This window comes from Hyaena hyaena, unplaced genomic scaffold, assembly GCF_003009895.1.
Source record: "Hyaena hyaena isolate Hyena2069 unplaced genomic scaffold, ASM300989v1 scaffold_641, whole genome shotgun sequence".
NCBI lineage: Eukaryota > Metazoa > Chordata > Mammalia > Carnivora > Hyaenidae > Hyaena > Hyaena hyaena.
The window spans coordinates 742,053-760,643 of NW_024081276.1; the positions used below are offsets into that span (position 1 = coordinate 742,053).

An 18,591-nucleotide genomic window follows, 5' to 3' on the forward strand; every position below is an offset into this window, starting at 1 on the left:
TTCTGGGGAAGAGAACTCTAGCATCTTTCAAGAGATGCTTGCTTTGCCTCTGTTTTAAATCTGGAATTGAAACAAGGCTTGAGAAGAGAAAGAAACACTGTCAGTTTTCAGGGACAATAAGACCACACTGGAGAACTTCGCAGGGGTGTTCTCAGAGGGCAGAGCTGCTAGAAGTATGTGCTGCTTGAAGCTGACTCCGGTTAGGATGTGAGACTATGATAGTCACAGTCCAAATTCTCCTTGGATCTTCCTAGTGTTCCGAGCACCAGGAGCTCATGAGAATGAACCCACTGAATTGCAATTTTTTTGTTCATGCGTGTCTGTGAACACCTTCAGGTAAGGGATTAAATTTTATTATTCTCCACAAGTATCCCTACCCGAGGGCTGCTATATAGGACGTACCCAGTACCAGTAGTTGTTTCAACTCAACTGATGGGGCTGGAGAGAAAGGGAAAGATAGTTGTCTATTTATTTGTTTGTTTATTTATTTATTTTTCCCAGAGTTGAACTTTCCAGTATCATTGAACAAGGCCCAAAAGGGAAAATCAGCAAAGATCTGCTCATCAAAGCATCAGTCAAATTTGGCCCCTGCAAACCTAAAATCAAAGGGAGTGCCTCAATTTCTTGCTGCCCCAAAGTCATGCTAGCACGCGGCAGGGTCTGGATAATAAGAACAAGGGGCCACATCAGGCCTGCTATATTGTAATTTTTGCAGCACTGATGTGTGTGATTTGGGGCAAAGTTGGACACAGGACCAGAAATAAACGCAATGTGTTGTCTGGAGTCGTTTATCCAACACAACAAATGGACTGTAAGATATGTGCATGACATTGCACTTATCATACATACTTTACCTGAATCAATTCAGCATTAGTCTCTGCACTGTCGCCGTCTACACAGGGCTAACCTCTTCATTAGAAGTCATAGGAGCCCAAGATACTTTCAGGGTCTCTAAAAAATGTTTTTTAAATTTATTTTTAATATTTATTTATTTTTGAGAGAGAAGAGACAGAACATGAGTGGGGGAGGGGCAGAGAGAGAGGAAGACACAGAATCTGAAGCAGGCTCCAGGCTTTGAGCAGTCAGCTCCGTGTCATCAACTGGAAAAATCATCTAAATAGATGATCTGTAAGCTGCTAATATCCTAAGATACAAGAGGCTCTGTTGAGCACCTCATATGGGTTCAACACTATGCCAGGTACTCAGCAAGAAGTGGAGAGGGAAGGCACCACCACTGCCCCCAAGGGAGCAAAAAATCTTATCTCAAGGCAAAACCAGACTGACCCCCACAACCCATCTTCACCGAAACTCACTGGCATCAGTTAAGTTGTAAACTATGTTCTGCAGAAGAGAAAGAAGATAAATTATTCTGCAGAAGGTGAAGGAAGAAAAATGGAAATAAAAATAAATGAGCTAGGAATTCAACCAACAATCAGTAATCATACTGGCTGGGATTCATTCAAGGCTTTTACTCCAGGTACTGTGCAAAATGAATTACTGCATGTGTACATTTTGTCCTTAGACCAACTGTCTTAGAAACTATGACTTCCTCATTTGACAGAGACAAAGGCACACAAGTTTAAAGTCACGACATGAGTGAGTGGGAGTATTTAGGGCACCCGAGGTAGAGGTGATTTCTTTGAGGCAGCTACCCTTCTGGGAAGACCGAGACTCCTCTTCCAGTGCTCTCTGTAATTACATGGTTTGGTTATGTTTGTTTTTCTTCATGGTTTGCTTTCATTCCCCCTAATGTGTCATGGAAGAGGGAGTCTGGGAGAAGGTGAGAAGAGGAGAGAGAAAAAGAGAGAGCTTACTTCTCCTGAAGATGTTTAGGATCCATTACCTGGGCTCACTGTGATTTTATCTATAACTCCAGCCCGTGGGGCTACCTACCCTATATAGTCTTTCCTTCTTTAATGACAGCTTGAATCTTTCAGGTTAATAGCATGAATATTAAGGAGTCCAATGGGATTCTTTATAAGCAGAGGAAATTGGGATCAGGTTAAAAATCCAATTTTAATAAACTTTCCAAGTCCTGATTTAGATGGTGCACTAATGGCTCTTACTGCTGAATCACCTGAAAAGTCAGATATATTTTTAAAGGTCCTTGTTGTACGGGAGGCTTGATGGATACTGTCTAATTGTCCCTCATGCATTCCTGTCTTTGTGGAAAAGATCGTATGTAAAACTGATGAGAACAGATAGGCAGTGCCACCATCCAGAGAGCTGGGTGGGCAGAGGGGAGGGCATTGAGTCTGAAAGATGATTTTCGCTCATTTGACCGAAACAAAGAGAGCATGATTACACTGTGTGAAAATGGTATCCTCAAATAACTCTGCTAATTTGATTATGCTCAGGTCTAGGATTGTTTCCGTTTCTTTTGATTTGCTAATTAGCTAGAGCAGTTGGCTCTAGAGAGAGAAAATGAGGGTCATATCCAGAAAAAATGTAGGATGACAGTTCCTTCCAACTCCCCCCATCCATCGTGCACCTCCCCCAACCAGCATGTCCAACTCTCAACTTTATGTTTGTCTTCAGAAACAATCCACTCATCTATGATTAACAGATTATTTTATGCTTTTCTGAAAACCAGACTTTTATCCCTTATGACACCAAATTTATTCTCAGCATGTGTGGTTACAGGGTTGAATTATAACTTTGACTTTTGTGGGACCTAGCCTTCTAAATTAATTAACTAACAATTAAAAATTAAATTTCATGGGGTACCTGGGTGGCTTAGTCGGTTAAGCGTCCCACTCTTGATTTCGGCTCAGGTCATGATCTCCGGGTTCATGAGATCGTGCTTGGCTTCAGACTCTAGGCTGACAGCATGGATCCTGCTTGGGATTCCCTCTCCCTCTCTCTGCCCCTCCCTGGCTCAGGCATGGTTCTGGGGCAAGAACACAGAGTTCTCTATGATTCCCATAATGGTCCCCACAACTCAAAGCGTTTCTAATCTAGTGGGGAAGACAAATCTCTACGCAGATATCTTCAGTACAATATTTGTGTTCTTAAAACTGAGCTGAGTTCCGGTGATACATAAATGCCTAGTTAGGAAACCTAACTCATGCCCAGAAGAGGTCAGACAGGCTGTTTAAGAGAAATGACAGATGTCTTGGCAGAGACCAAAAGCTAACAAAGAACAAAAAGGCCAGTTAATACATTCTTATTTATCTGAACGGGAGAATGTTGATCATTTGTAATGCACATTGGCTGAAGTTAAAAAAAAAAAATAAGAGAAGCTAAAAATTCAGTCCTCAAACTCCTTTATTTTTTATGTTTTATTTATTTATGAGAGAGAGAGACAGAGTGCAAGCAGGGGAGGGGCAGAGAGAGGGAGACACAGAATCTGAAGCAGGCTCCAGGCTCCGGACTGTCAGCACAGAGCCCGACGCGGGGCTCGAACTTGCGAACCAGCGATCCTGACCTGAGCGGAAGTCAGACCCTTAACCGTTAGTCCTCAAATTATTGTCACTTGTCAGAATTACTTGGAGTTGCTTCCTGCAAGAAGTGAAGCTTCTAGCAGAGACTCAGGGCTGGGGTCTAAGGTTCTTGTTCCTTTTCAGGACTTAAAGTGGGGAACTAAGGTGATCAGTGAACCTGCCTGTGGCTCCCAGGGTGCTGCATGGAATCACACTCAGCCTCCCTCCGCATCTTGCAAACGAGAGGTGAGATTCCCAACTATGCACAAAAGCACTTTGAACTCACAAGGAAAGGTAATCATACAAACATAGATTATTTTGAAGAACCTCTGATCTGCCCGGGGCTTTAGCTGCTGGTAGGAGCCGAAGGAAGGATACCAGTAATTGGCAAGGGTTTATCTCAGGCTACCATTTGACCTGAATGACCTCATATATGATTTTACACAGCTTCATAGAATGGGGGAGTGGGTGGGGTGGAGGGTGAAGCAGGTCCTTTAAAGCTAATGTAAATTTAAATGCTGAGGCTTTTCAAAGTAGGGCTTTAAAATGACTTAAAATTCATATATATATATATATATTCATTCATTCATGTATTACCTAAAATACCTATATCAACATTAGTCTGGCTCAGGGAAATAGCCAGGGTCACTAAAACCCCCAAAAGCTTGTTTTCCAAAACAAGTCTCCGTCTTGGCCTCCCAGATGTTACTGGCTTTATCAGATAGCTCGAAAATGCTGTCCATCGCTTCGGTTTCTAAAGGGGCATTAGGTAACCTTACATGAATAAGTGGGTCAATTTCTCACGGCAATCGTTCCTTAAATGGGCAAGTATTTCTAAACTAAGCAAAATTAAGGAAAGACTTTTAAAAACTTAAATGACAAAGTCGAATTCTTCCAAATGGTTATCTTCCAATATTTAAGAGATGGAAGATCTACTGAAATCTCACTGAGAATTAATTACTTGGAGGTGCGGTTGGCATGTTTCTTTTCTCCTTCCTTCCTTCTTGCCAACGCGTTTGCTGACCCGTCTCTGAGGGCAGCCTACTTTGGCTCAGGTAAGCGGGGCAGTCCCAGCCTCGCTACGGGGAATCCAGCTCCACCACCCTCGAAATCTTAAATCTGAAGTCGAACTACTGGGATGCTTGCTGGTGGAGTTGACGCAAAGCCCCCAGCGACCGGATCTGGGGAGGGGACGGAGAATCCCGGCTTGATCTCCGAGCAGACGTTTGCAACCCTAGGGTGCTAGCGAAAGCAGAGGTGAATTCTCGGCGCTCTCCCGCGAAACCCGCATCCACTCCCGGACGCGAAACCGAAGGGCGAAGGCGCGCTCCACGGCGACCCCAAGCGCAACGGAGCGGGCTCCCCGCGCGGATGCGGGCTCCGGCTCGGGCTCCCTGGTAGTTGGCGTCCCGGCCGGTAGGCGGTGCGAGCTCCAGGGGAGGGCGGCCCCCTCTGCCTTCAGGGCGGCGCGAGAAGCGCGGGCGCCCAAGGTGGGAAGGTGGGTCACCTGCCGGGAAGGAAACTGGGGGCGCCGATCCCGAAGGCGCGCGGGGCTGGAGGGTGCCGGAAGGGGTGGGCTCGAGCTGGGACCTAGCCTTCCCTAGCTGGGGAGCGGAGTGGACGGGACGTCCAGGTTTGCGGAGAAGGCAGCGTCACCCAATCCGCAGCTGACCACACCCTCCCGGCCGCGCGGGTCCCCTCCCCCTGGGCTGAAACCCGAGGAGCCGCCGCGCCGCGGGGCCTGATCCACGTGTCCGATACCCCGAGCGGGCGCTCCGAGCGGCCCCGACTCGGGGCCTCGGGGCAGCACCGGGGCGGGCCGGGCAGCAGTGGGCGCTCGCGATCCTCCTCTGCCCAATGCGCTCTCCCCCAGGGCCCGGCCTCCTCGGTCCCCTCCTCCTGCTGCTGCTCCTCCTCCCGCTCCTCCCCTCCGCGGGGCTGATCGCCGAGCCTCCAGCCTGCAAAGTCCCCAGCGCGCCGGCAGCTGCCAGCCGCCGTCTCTGCTGGATCTCCGTGGGTGCCTGCGCCCCAGCCTCGCCCGCGTGCCCCGAGGCGCCCCCCTCACCCCCGGCTCGCCTCGCCCGCCGCCGGTGCTCCGCGGCGCTGCCCATGGCACAGCCCGAGAGCCGACTTCGGGCGCCGGACCGGCTGGACCGCGGCGCAGCTCAGGTGAGTGCCGCGCGCTTGCGGCGGGGGCCTCCCAGGCTGGGGGGTGGCAAGACTTGGGGCCGTCGGGGTGCCCTCACCTGGAGTCCCGCATTTCGGGAGAGCTCGGAGTCCAAGGTGAGTCAAGGCTGGAGCAAGTGGAGTGGATGTAAGCGGAACAAGGAAGGAGAGATCCGGGGTTTCCCCCATCTCACCTCCTACCTTGCCCTCTCAGCTCTGCAAAATCCCGAGGGACTTTTTTTTTTTTTCTTCTTCTTTTTCTTATGGACAGGTTTTCGGGTTTTTGACTTTGTGGATCGGGTCCTCCCCCAGCAGTCCGGAGGCTAGCTCCGGTCCACCGCATCTCCCTGGGACCGCGCCGGGCGGCCGCCCCGCAGCGCGCAGCCAAGCCCGGGTACCACTCGGGCTGGGAACTGGGGCAGCGAAACAGTCAGCAAAAGTCAGTTGGTGGAGAGAGCACCCCGGGTGGGGGAACCTAGGTCTGGCTTGCCCGTGCATTTGGTTGGAGTGGAGGAGACATGGGACATGTCCCGAGGGGCGGGGATGTTCCGGCCGAGAGAGATTAAGGCGATGGACACTAGGTAACCTCTTTCCGGAATGCCAATTCTACACCGTCCTGCTTTTTCATAGTACTTTTTACCTTTTTTTTTTTTTTTTTTTCCTGCTTCTGTTTCTATTTCGAGCACCTTGGGTGGTGGCGGCAGATGGGGGGGGGGGCGAGGCGGGGCGCCTACCCGCGGTAGGAGCGCACAGACCCCCTTCTCGGAACCGGGGGCACAACTCGGCAAACCTGCCGTCTCCAGGTGCGCTCCCTGAGCCAGCCGGCGGACTGCGCGCTGCTCCCCCTTCTGGCCCCAGCCTGTCCCAGGAGCCGGAGGGCCGGCTTCCAGAGCCGGGCATAGGGTAGAGAAGCCGGCGCGAGATCGCAGGGCGCCGGGTGTGGGGTGCGCTTGGCTCCGCGGGTGTTTGCCGGAGCGGTGCGTCTTCTATTTCACCCCCTCCGCTGGCGGACGTCCGAGCTTCTCCGTGCACCCAGGCGCCTCTCCCGGGAGCTGGGTTACATCCCTCCTCCGCCCTCCACTGTGCAGGACCAGACGTAGCCTCGCCTCGCCTCGCCTCGCCTGGCTCGCGTCTCGCTCCTCCCCCAGCGTTATCCGCCGGCTATTTTTATCCACTACTTGCAGGAAGGTGCTTCTGGGGGGATTCTGGGGAGGCGACTCCGAATCCATTCTCTTCGCACTGCGCTCCCAGAAGCGGTACCCTGCTGCCAGGGAGCAGCCGCGAGGAACGTTCCAGGGCCTGAGGATGGAGAGTATCCGCCTCCTCCAGAAGCCAGAGCTCTCGAAACCCGGGCACCACCGGGTCTGCTGCGCTGCCCGCCGCCCGCCGCTCGCCGGGGGAGCGGGTCCCGGGAGGAGTCCCTTGCGTCAGGGCGCCGTCGTTTGGCCGGCTTTGTGGCTGCAGCCCGTGCGCACGCAGCATCCTTTGGGCCCCAACTCTAGCTTTATCGCTTTGCAACCAAATCTCGCCTAATTGTATTGAAATGCAGTTACCAACTTCCACTCAAGGGTTAATTCCAAGAATTCCGTTTTTAAAACGGGTGGGGGAGGAAGGGACATAAGGTAACTTTTGCGTCCCTGGATTTCTAAAGCCCGTCCTTTGGCATTTGGAAATATTCTGGTTTTCAGCGTGTTCCTTAAAGATCGGGTGCAACTAGAAAAGCCTGACCTCGTGAAATTTCAGGAGATGGACGCTTCAGGGGCAAATCCTCGCGTTATTCTTTGTACTTCCAGGGCTCACTTCCTTTTACTTCCATATGATTGCAACATGTTCAAATGGACCATTGTGTTACATAAGGTTTTCTCCAGAGCTGGGAAGAGAAAGATCCACATCTTAACGAGCCTTTCTGGGCTCCACTGGGTCCCTCTAACTCTCATCCCAGTTTGATGGACATCAGGGATCCACAACTTCGTGACTAAGCACTCCTAAGTCCTTGCAGCTAATTAGGACAGCAGCATTGAGTGAGGATTGGCCGAAGGTGCCTGGTGTATGAAGCACTGTAACTTTAAAATGGGAGATTTTTTTTAAGGGGGGGGGGAGCCCGTGAGAAAGTGGTACCTTGAACTTGCAGATGGGATCAGGAAAATCTCAGGGCTCTTAGCTCTGCTGTTGATACCCCTAGTATGAAGCCACAAATCCTCCAGTCCAAAGCGGTGCTTTGCCCTGGGTAGATGTTTAGGAACCCTTTGCTTGGACCCCACAATACAGTTGAGCCTTCTGCTTTTGTTGTCAAAAGAAGTTCCCTTACTGGAAAAGCCCCGAGAGAGCTCTTTGAAGGGAAAAGCAATGTGGAAGCTTTTCTTACCTTGAATTACCGTCTGATGGTGACCAGAAGGGGCTGGCAGTATGGACTGGGTGGTGTAGAGTTGCTTGATGATCTGTGTGCACTTCCTTTCCCCTGCCAGGACATCTACCCAGGGTAACACATACCTATTGTGAGTACTGAGTCCTGTTCTCTCTGTTGAGCCTAGAGGTTGGACAGAGGGACACTACAGTGTGTTGATATCCTGATGGAGGTGAGCCTGTACCCAGGGTCAGGGCTCAGGCAGGTTCTGTGACATGTCTCTAAGCCAGGATTCCGTCTTGGAGGGGTGTAGGCAGCGCTGGAGAGTAGTAATGCTCTATCTGGTATGTAGGAAATGCAGTAACTTTTCAGCGGGCTTTGGAAAAGACCGGGTTGTTCTCCATGACTTTGGTGTATCTTCTTTCAACAACACCAATGACCCAGTGCTTTTTAGTGAAGCTGCCCTTTTCCAAGTGGGAAGAGTGGTGAGCCTGCTAGCTGGATTTGGAAGCGGTTCTTGCCCCCAGGCCCTAAGCAAATTAGCTTTCCCTCTGAGCCTTGAATTCTTCCTCTGAAAAATAGAGACTGAAAGATCATTATGAGAATGTGAGAAAACGTATGTGAAAAAGCATTTGGCAAATTCTAAAACACGGGTGAAAAATGTTCAGGGCTACTTAACATGCGTTTCCTGCAAATTCCATTTGGTCTGTTTTCATGTTAATTACAATTTGTGAATGTCTGTGTGAATTACATATGCTAAATGTTAAATGGGGGAGAAGATTTCATATAATGGGCTGAATCTCTTTGTGATCACCGAAAATCCATCAGCACCAAGCCTCCCTGCTCCTCAGAACTGTTAGTTTCTTCTTTGAGGGATCAGAGTTAAATTTTTTAGAGTTTTTTTTCTTTTTAACTTAATGGATTTTATATCCTAAATTATATATATACATATATGCATATATATTTGAAGGAAGGGCCCCGAAATTGATTAATCGGAAAAGGAGGGAGGTTGTAGATGAGTGTATCAGTTAGGGAAGAGGAATACATGGTCAGTTTCAGGACCTGAGCTGGGTCTCCCTTGTCTCAGTCTGTCATCAGCATAGAGCGGCGGCTCTCTGTCGCATGGCCGGTGTTCCAGATTTGTGCCCAGGACCTAGTTAAGTGCCTGGTCACTTAATAAATGCTCGACAAGTAGTTTTGAATGAACGATTGAACGGAATCTTCATAGCAACCCTGTGTTGTGCACAGATGGCATGATTTCTATTTTAAAGATTTGGAATGTGTAGATCAGAAGAAAAGTTAACTGGTTTCTGAGAGTACAGAGGATTCCAGATTGGGAGTTCGGGTCTGTCTGTTCTCATTCTGTGCTGTGTGCTGCCGCACAGATCGCATTGGCCCATCCCTCCCTCACCACTGAAAGTCCTCCCCAATCCACGGTGGAATGCTGCATTTTGGAAGGTGTCCCTGGAGGAACTTTTCAGCGGGAGGCAGGACTCTCTCTCCATGTCCTTCTCTCTGGGCCCCGAACTGAGGCTCGGTTGGACGATCGCACCTGCGACCCGGCATCTTGAGGGACTAGCTAAGGGACGTCAGGACAGCTAAGTCATGAATCAAGTGGCGTCAGCAGCAGCATGAGATTTCAGGGTTTCCCAGAGGTGCCATTCCCATGGCATGACCCTGACATGTTCCCTGGCACCCAGGTGTCCTTCCTGGCTCTTTTTCCACGCCCGGCTTTGCAGCTTCTCATCCATGCCAGAGGTAACCCTCAGCCTTCAGGGAGGCTCCTTTTTTTCTCATAGTTATCCGGAACTGTAACCAGCTCATGTGCAGCCTCTCAAGATCCTTCTTCAGGTCTGCCTCCGGCATGCAGCTTTCTCAGCTTCCTCTACCCACAGGGAATTAAGCTCATAGCTTTTTCAGGCCGTTAGAATAATATTTACTGGGCCATAGTTTGTCAATAGTTATGTGGTACCACCAGAGTTCGAGAAAAATGAATACATTATTCTTCCGAGGAATAGCTTGAACATAACGGAAATAGATCCCAGTTGGCATCTTTTCTTTACTTTTTTTTTTTCTCCACATTGCCTGCTTTTTGGTAGCTTTCCAGCAGGGGTCGCACGCTCAAATGCCTTCAGCGGCCAGGCCAGCGCCAGCCTGAGTGAAATTGGCCTTGGCCTGTGCCCTGTTGAGAAGTCCGGGGTTTGGGCACTGGGGCTCAGAACCAACATCGGGGTTCCCAGAGAGAACTCTGACCCTGTCCTGCCGCATCTGATTTTTTTTCAAGATAAGCTGTAAGTTTACAACTTTGCATGGAATTTACCGAGTTTTAAATACCAGCAGCTGAGTAGATTTTTTTTTTTTTTTTTAAATAATACTGTGTGGGCCAAAGAGAACACTTCTGTAAGTAGGCTTTATATCTGGCCTCCAGTTTATGGCCTCTGGTTTCTGGGGATAGAGAAGAAGTTGGTTGGAATATGAGACTCTGGAATATCAGTTACCCAGAATGTTGAGGCAAAGGTGTATTGGGCGTCCTGTGTAGACAGCATTCCAGTGAGTTAACCTTCAAGTTCATGGAGTGTTTGCTTGGCTGTTCCTGTTCCCTGTCCTGATACGGAGTTACGATGATCACATTTAGACCTTTAACACGTGTGTACGGAGTTCCAGTCACGGACCGAGGATTGTGCTACTCACCGGTGACACAGGAGGGAATAAGGCAGGTGGAAATCCTTGTCCTTGTACTTATCTTCGAGTGGACAGGACAGATACATAAAAATCTGTCTTCTGTGGGATAGCGATGTGCTAAGGAGAAATCAGGGCAAGGCCATAGGAAAAGCCATAGTACCAGGCTGATACCTTAGGCAGGTGGCCAGGGATCTCAAAGTTCAGTCTCTGACTCAGTGTAATCACAGTGAAATGTCATTATCTGACATAAAAGAGTTTTGCGTGTGGGAGTTTAGACCCTTGATCAGATTCTGGGAGTTGCTGTTGTGGGTAAACCCCTGATAACACAGTACTCCTTTAAAAAATTTTTTTGTTAATGTTTATTTTTGAGAGAGAGAGAGAGAGGAGGGGGAGGAGCAGAGAGAGGGAGACACAGAATCCGAATCAGGCTCCAGGCTCTGAGCTGTCAGCACAGAGCCCGACGCGGGGCTGGAACTCATGAGCCTCGACTTACTGACCTGAGCAGAAGACAGACACTTAACCAACTGAGCCACCAAGGGGCCTCAGACTGTACTGTTAATTTTAATGAAATCGACTATTGAGTCCATTTATTGAGTGTCTTTCGGGTGCCAGATGCTGGAGTAAGTGCTGGAATACATTAATGAACAAAACCCATCAAGGACTAGTCCTCAAGGAAATTGGAGACCAGCGTGGAGGACATTAATAAATGATCACAGAAGAGCAGGTAACTAAAGTGAGCAAGCAGTGTGGGAAGTCTGCCTTAACTTATTGAGGTTTGGCACTTGGAACTCTGGCATTCAGTACCTTTTTAATCAAGCATCCGATCTGTGCTAGAAACCATTTCTGCCCCTGTTTCTCTGTCTCATTGAAGGCAGGACCCCATCAGCAGTGAAGATTTTTTGAACCTTTAACTTCTTTGCCTGGCAATGACATTTTATATCATTCTGAAAGTTCATTTTGCATCACAAAAAATGAAGTATTTTAATTTTGTTTAATGTTTATTTTTGAGTGAGAGAGCATGGGCAGGGGATCCAGAGAAGGGAACAGAGGATCCAGAGAGAAAAGCATGAGCAGGGGAGGGGCAAAGAGAGAAGCGCACAAAGGATCCGAAGCGGGCTCTGTGCTGACAGTAGTGAGCCCGACTCAGGGCTTGAACTCGTGAACCATGAGATCATGCAGTCGGATGCTCAACGGACAGAACCATACAGGTGCCCCCAAAATGAAGCATTTTAAAAATTGTTTCTATGTGTGAGAGGGACTTGTGCCCTTTGAAACTCCGATACATTTTCTGCCAAATGTGCCCTGGGCTTTGATGCTGACTGTAGTGCAGAAGATAAAAAATAGATCTTATTCTCAAGGAAGTTAACAGCATGGCGGTTGGATGACGTGGCAGGTTTTTACATAGGAGTGGTAAATGCACGCGTAGTGCTTGAGGGTCTGCCTGGGTCATTGGCACCCCTCTCCCAGAGAACACCTCCCTCCAGTCAATGTGTTTATGTCTTTCATTGCAAGACTTTCTCTCATAGCATGATTTTGTGGCAATAATGTTTGTCTGGAGTCATCATGGTAACTTCTCAGCCTCTCTTGCTTTATTCTCTGTGACTCCCCACCAGAATATATGCCCCAGGGGTGCAGACAGCTGGCATGCAGGAATGTTTCTCCCACCAGCTTCTAGAGCCCTGTTTCTGGTTCCAAGTGGCTGCTCAGAAAAGAAACCAAAGGCAACGTTTCTTTCCGGGGGGAACTAGGGAAGGCTTCGTGGGGGAAGAAATATGTAAGGAAAGAAAAAAGGCATGGAGAGAAGAGCCAAAGAAGGATGATAGAACTTTTCAAAGTTTGTATAGACCCCCGGACCCTCGCTGGGATCTCATTTGTCCCAGTTAGGGGTACCTAATGTGGTCAGCCCAGGTGAGTAACTGGCGGGTTAACACAGACCCTTCGCTAAGTAGATCTTGGCTGTTCAAAAGCATTCTGGCATGAAAAGAATGAAAAAAGATTTAAAAAGAATTTTAAAAATGGGAAAAAAATAATGAAACCGATAATTCCTTACTTCTATGTAGTATGATAATATCCATGTTCTCCTTTTTTTTTTTTTTTTTCTGCATCCAGCCCTTCAAGGGAGCCGAGGAGCTGTTAGCATCTTCATTTTTTATATTTAAGGAAACTGAGGTCTGGAATTGAGGCAACTTTTCTTAGATCCTCAGAATGAGGGAAGCAGATTCCAGATCTGCAGCCACAATTCCCCACCTGCAGTGAGCAGATGGCTCAAGGTGGAGACTCCTTAAATCCCTGGAGGACCCAGGAGCCCGTATTTTCTATAAAGGAAGAAGTATATTTAGAGTTAAAACATTCGCATCTCTTTTTATTCATCAAGACTTCCATTTCAGCACTTTCCGAGATGCATTCTGTGTCTTGTTGAATTTCCCCTAGAATTCCTGCCGATTAGGTACACTTGGCAGTAAACTGTTTTATGTAAATGTCTCCAGTCCTTAGTTTAGGAGAGTAAAACAGAGTCCTGTATCAGCAGTTAAATACAGCGGGAGAAAGGTGATTGCAGACGCAGCTGAAATGAAAAGCATGCTCGCCTCGCTGTGCTCAGAAAAATAAATATTTGAGTGGCGAGGAGTGAAAGCGGACTGGGCGTCTCCTCCGGAAAACTCTCTGGCACTTTATTTAAATTATGTCTTACAGCAGGTTTCTTTTTCCCCTCAGTGTCCAGGATAGGAAGGAGGGAGAAGGTAACAGTGACAGATTTCTGGGATTTGACTTCGAAGTTACTATTGTGGTGGAGAGCACAGGGCTTTTGAAGTCACATCTGTTTGAATTGCTGACCTCCCCTTACCAACCATCATCCTGAGAAGTTGGCAATTTTCTTGGCTTCTGTTTGGTTAACGTTGTAATGAGAATTACAGGAGATTGCCATTAGAAATTGCCTAGCAAGGGGCGCCTGGGTGGCTTAGTCGGTTAAGCGTCCGACTTTCGCTTAGGTCATGATCTTGCGGTTTGTGGGTTCGAGCCCCGCGTCGGGCTCTGTGCTGACTGCCAGCTCAGAGCCTGGACCCTGTTTCAGTCTGTGACTCCCTCTCTCTCTGACCCTCCCCTGCTCACGCTGTCTCTCTCTCTCTCCTAGAAATAAATAAAAAATATTAAAAAAAAAAAAAAGAAATTGCCTAGCAAAATTTCAAGAAAACTATATTCTTGTGTAGAGTTGCCAGATCTTGCGAGTAAAAATACAGGACATCCAGTTAAATTTAAATTTGAACAACATGTAATGTTTTGGTACAGGTGTATCCCGGATACAAATTAAAAATTTTTTTTTAATTCTTTTTAATGTTTTATTTATTTATTTTTTTGAGAGAGAGATAGAGACCGCATGAGCAGGGGAGGGTCAGAGAGAGATGGAGACACAGAATCCAAAGACAGGCTCCAGGCTCTGAGCTGGCTGTCAGCACAGAGCCCACTCGGGTCTCAAACCCACAAACCGTGAGATCATGACCTGAACTGAAGTTGGACACTTGACTGACTGAGCCACCCAGACACCCCCCACCAGATACAAATTATTAAGAAATTATTCATTGTTTTATGAAATATAAATTTGACTGGAAGAACTGTATTTTATTAAACAGTCCTATTCTCGTGGGGATGGATCTGAGCGATTACTTTGGTGAAAGTCGTAGAATCCTAAAATGTTAGAGAGGAGAGAATACAATAATCTCGATGGTGATGTAATCTTGACCTTGGACCGGGGTGTGGTCCAGGGAGAAAAGGAGGGGTTGTTTTCTCTGGTGAGCTAAGCAACGGATCAAACCAAAGCAAGCTTGTTTGTCTGCTCAAAGAAGCAAGATTGTGGGTCTCACCAGATCTCAGTGTATTTAATAAGTGAGACAGATTCTCTCCCAGGTGGTGACAGTGTGGGCCAGGTTATTCCCAATTACTGGAAGAAGGTGTTCCAACTCCATGAGGCCGTCAGGATACCCCCAAATATTGCACTGAGCACATTCCTGTAGGGCTGGGATTGCAAAGACCGGCCCAGACAAGGGCCCCACTGAGGCTACGGAAGGAAATTTTGTGCTTTGAAAATCTGCACCTGCAAATGCTCCTCCTTCCGCCAAATCCAAAGCTAATAAAACTGTTACAGGGCCTTCCAGACTCGCTCCTCCAAGCAGATGACCTCAGGTGATAAATTGAGTCAGAAAGCTCCCCTAAGACTGCTGGAGGAGGTTATTCTGAGCATGGCAGGGAAAACATTGTGTTTCCAGGTTAGGTAATAACCTGGTGGGGAGCGAAATTAACAAGGCTTCTGCTGCCCCAGGACTTTCCAAAGCAGTTTTATGGTTTCCTCAATAGTGAGATACTGCCCGTGCCCAAATCATTAGTCTCTGTTTCATATAACATTACTAACTCCTCACTTAACCTGAGCTGCTCACTAGCGCTGTGTTGTCTGCAGCGCACACCAGAAAATAGACGAAACGGCCCAATAGCTTGCGCCAGGCTTACCCAGCCAGGGATCCAGTTAGAATCCACTTTGCATATTCTCAGCCACAAAACAGGAGAGGCCAGTTCCTTCTCATCGCTAAGCCTCTGTCTCCACATCTGCAAAATTGGTATAATTAAAATTACAGCAGAGGATTGCTTAGTGCACATTAAACCAAACGAGTATGGCAAACATCCACACGGTGCCTGACTCATAGTGAACGTTACAAAAAAAAAAAAAAAAAAAGATGCCATTGTTAAGATGACAGAAGAAAGTGATATAGGCTCTGGGGGGATTCTACACCCAGTGTCATGTCAGACAGAGACCAGGACTGATCTCACATGTATTCATGAGACAGTATCTGAGTCTCTTATTCTTCGTTTCCCTAGTCTTAATTTATATAATTTAAACCAACCTTATTACCTTATTGTTTCATTTTCTGGGCCAAGCGATTAGAAGCGGCAATGTAGAGGAGGTAAGAGAGGAGGTGTGAGGGCAGGAGCCAAGTAGAGAGAGGAGGGGACCCCAGCAAAGGGGAGGGGAAGGAAAGGAATTGGAGAAGCCTGGACAGAGAAGCCATTAAAAGCAGACACCAGAGTTTGAAGAACATGGAAGGCCATGACCTGTTGTAATGGGGTGATCTTCCGGGAGCCCAGGACTATATCCCAATGCTGTCATTTCAGTCAATGTCACCTCCTCTCCTTTCCCCAAAGCTTCTCAGGACCCCAACTGAATGTCCATGGCCTTGACAGAAAGACACACAGCTGTAATGGTGGTCCTGGAAAGAACAGAGGATGTAAAAATTGAAGCTGGGCCTCTCTCTGGTTCTGTGACAGCACAAAATCACAGATACAGGCTGAAGACAAGGGGCCCCAGTGGTGTCTTATGGAGGGACTGGCCACCGTGCCCCTCATGGTCCTCCTCCGACTGCAAGGGGGTTTGGTTTTAAATCTCCATTTACTAAACACCAGCTCTTAGTAAAGAAAGCTTCAGGGGGGAATATCTTCTGCCTGGTTATTCCGTGTGAAGTGGTTACACGCTTCTTGTCTCTAAGCCCCGTCTGCAAACATCATACGGCAACCCACCATTTCCATGGGGATGGACCCACCCTCCTCAGTCTTTCTCAAAGGGAGAGCATCCTTGGGGCCAGGGCAGTCTGGAGTTCATGCTGACTCTGGGCACAAAAGGATACCCTTTGCCTTGATATTCATTGACTTTGGGGAAATGATTTTGTTTTTGCAAACCTCATAGTTGCCTTACCTGTTCACTGGGTTTATAGTTCCTCACGGACTTTTGTGGTGAGAATCACATCATACGATGCATGTAAAATACCTGTTTGAGAGCCTGGTATGGACCAACTATCTATAATGCAGTACTGAGTAGCCCCGGTTAGGTTTTTTGGCTGGTAAAGCTGATTTTGTTTGAAAAGCAGATCAGGAATGCCCTTAAGGCTCACTTTCTTTCTTTTCTTTTTTTTTTTTTTAAGATTTTTAAAAATGTTTTTATTTATTTCTAGGAGAGAGAGAGAGAGACAGCGTGAGCAGGGGAGGGTCAGAGAGAGAGGGAGTCACAGACTGAAACAGGCTCCAGGCTCTGAGCTGGCAGTCAGCACAGAGCCCGACGCGGGGCTCGAACCCACAAACCGCGAGATCATGACCTAAGCGAAAGTCGGACGCTCAACCGACTAAGCCACCCAGGCGCCCCAAGGATCACTTTCCAGGCAGCCTCCTCCTTCCAACTGATTCCCCCCCTCCACCCTCGCCCCAGGGGGTGAGAGGGCCATGGTGTTGTCCACAGGTGGCCTCTCTCCGTGTTCTGCTCTAACTTAGAAAGAGAACAAGGTTGGGGGACTCTCTTGTTTTAATCGGAGAAAGAAATCTTTCTCAAAAGCTTGTGCAAGATTCCCCTGTAGTTCCCACTAGCCAAAAACTTGGGTCCGAATCCCAGAAGAGGAAACAGAGGCACACAGGCATTTGAAACCATGGGAGAGGACAATTCATCAACTATCTAACCCTGAATTGGTCCCTGTTGCCTTTGAGCAACTATTACGCTCATGTTTGTACATTGTAGTCGGTGATTGATCCTGCTCAGTTTCAGGTCTCTTTTATCTCTGTCTTCAGCTGAAATGCACATCTTGTATTCTTCTGGTTTCACTTTTATCTTCCTCCCCAGCTCTCACTTTTACAGCCGTTTGCAGTCTGCAGTATTTCTCTATGTTAAGCTCTCCCTCTGACCCAAGCAAATTCTGCAGAACATAATCGGGTCTCTGCCCTGTCCCCCGATGCACAGCGTCCCAAGGATCACCATTCTTTACAGTATCAGCGTTTCAGTGCAGGAGTCTGAAACACAGGGAGAGGTCCATGCGGCTTCACGGCAGCATCCCCTTGGGCGAGGTAATCTCTCCAAATGTCACGTATTCTCTGTGACTTTTAATGACACGTTTTTATACGCTTATGTATTTAATGTTTAATCTGTTTCAGTAGATGAAATTGTAGAAGGATGGAGATGTTGTCTAGAGCCCCCAAACCTGGGTCCAACCTGAACCAGTGCCTGGCAGACAGCACCTAAGAAATAATGTAGGACCCCAATCCCCTCTGTTTTAGAGTCGTCAGGATTAAATGTGGTGATTTGTACAGAATGTTTCATGTGCATAGTGGGTGATCAAAGCCTAGCTTTCCTTTTGCGGTTTTGTGTTTTTATAATAAAAGTAATGAAATTCAAGTCCCCACAGCAGGGAGTCCACGTTCCTATCTTTCAAGCCTCATCCTCGCTGTTTGCTGTTTTATCCAACGCCTCGTATTCAGACCATAGCACCGCCACACCGCGTTCCCCAGATAAATCAGGAATGTGGACATTCTCCGTGGTGTGGTCTTGTTCCCCGCGTCTTGCATCCCCGCTGCCCTCTCCCCGATCTCCCCAGTTTCAGACCCATATCACAGGCTTGTCCCAGATGCTCTCCCCATCTGCTGCTCGCCCTGCGTGATGAATAAATGTGCATGCGGTAGCTCCGTGGAGACACACTAGAGTGACCTTCTCCTTTGGAAGGTGGGCGTGGCCGTGTGACTTGGCTGTGAACAAGGATAGTGAAGCAAAGTGACACGTGTCACATCTGGCCCAGAGCTTTGAGAGCCACTCATGCATTGTGCATTTTCTCTTCTCTCTGGCTTGGTGACTGTACTGCTTGAGACGGCAGGTGTTCTATCTGTCCAGGTCTCTGGGAGACTTTGGTGAACAGAGGCTTGCCACCAACCCATATGGAAAGAGCAGCCAAGGGAGGAGGTGCTGCCCCAGGGGGCGGTGTTCATCTTGGTTACCCTAGTGTGGCCCTGCCTCTTCAGTTGTCCTGGAGCGTGCCTTCGCACTCAGGTGACACTTGCTGGCTCGGCCGCATTCCCTGCAGAGCAGGGCAAACCGCTGCTTCTAGAGCTGTGCACCCGCTGTGCCCGATCCAGGAAGTCGGTGCAGGATTGCCAGAGGACCTGGGGACCCGCGTGGTGAGAAGG

At 48.3% G+C, this 18,591-nt stretch overlaps 1 protein-coding gene across 1 annotated transcript in view; it reads left to right on the forward strand.

Annotated features, from left to right (window-relative positions):
- Nucleotides 1–5,446: 5,446 nt before the first annotated feature.
- HS3ST1 (heparan sulfate-glucosamine 3-sulfotransferase 1) overlaps nucleotides 5,447–18,591 on the forward strand; it is a 32,970-nt gene continuing 19,825 nt past the window's right edge. Inside the window, exon 1 of the mRNA XM_039216605.1 lies at nucleotides 5,447–5,591. The gene's annotated coding sequence lies outside the window, so the exon portion shown is untranslated. The remainder of the gene's footprint in view (nucleotides 5,592–18,591) is intronic.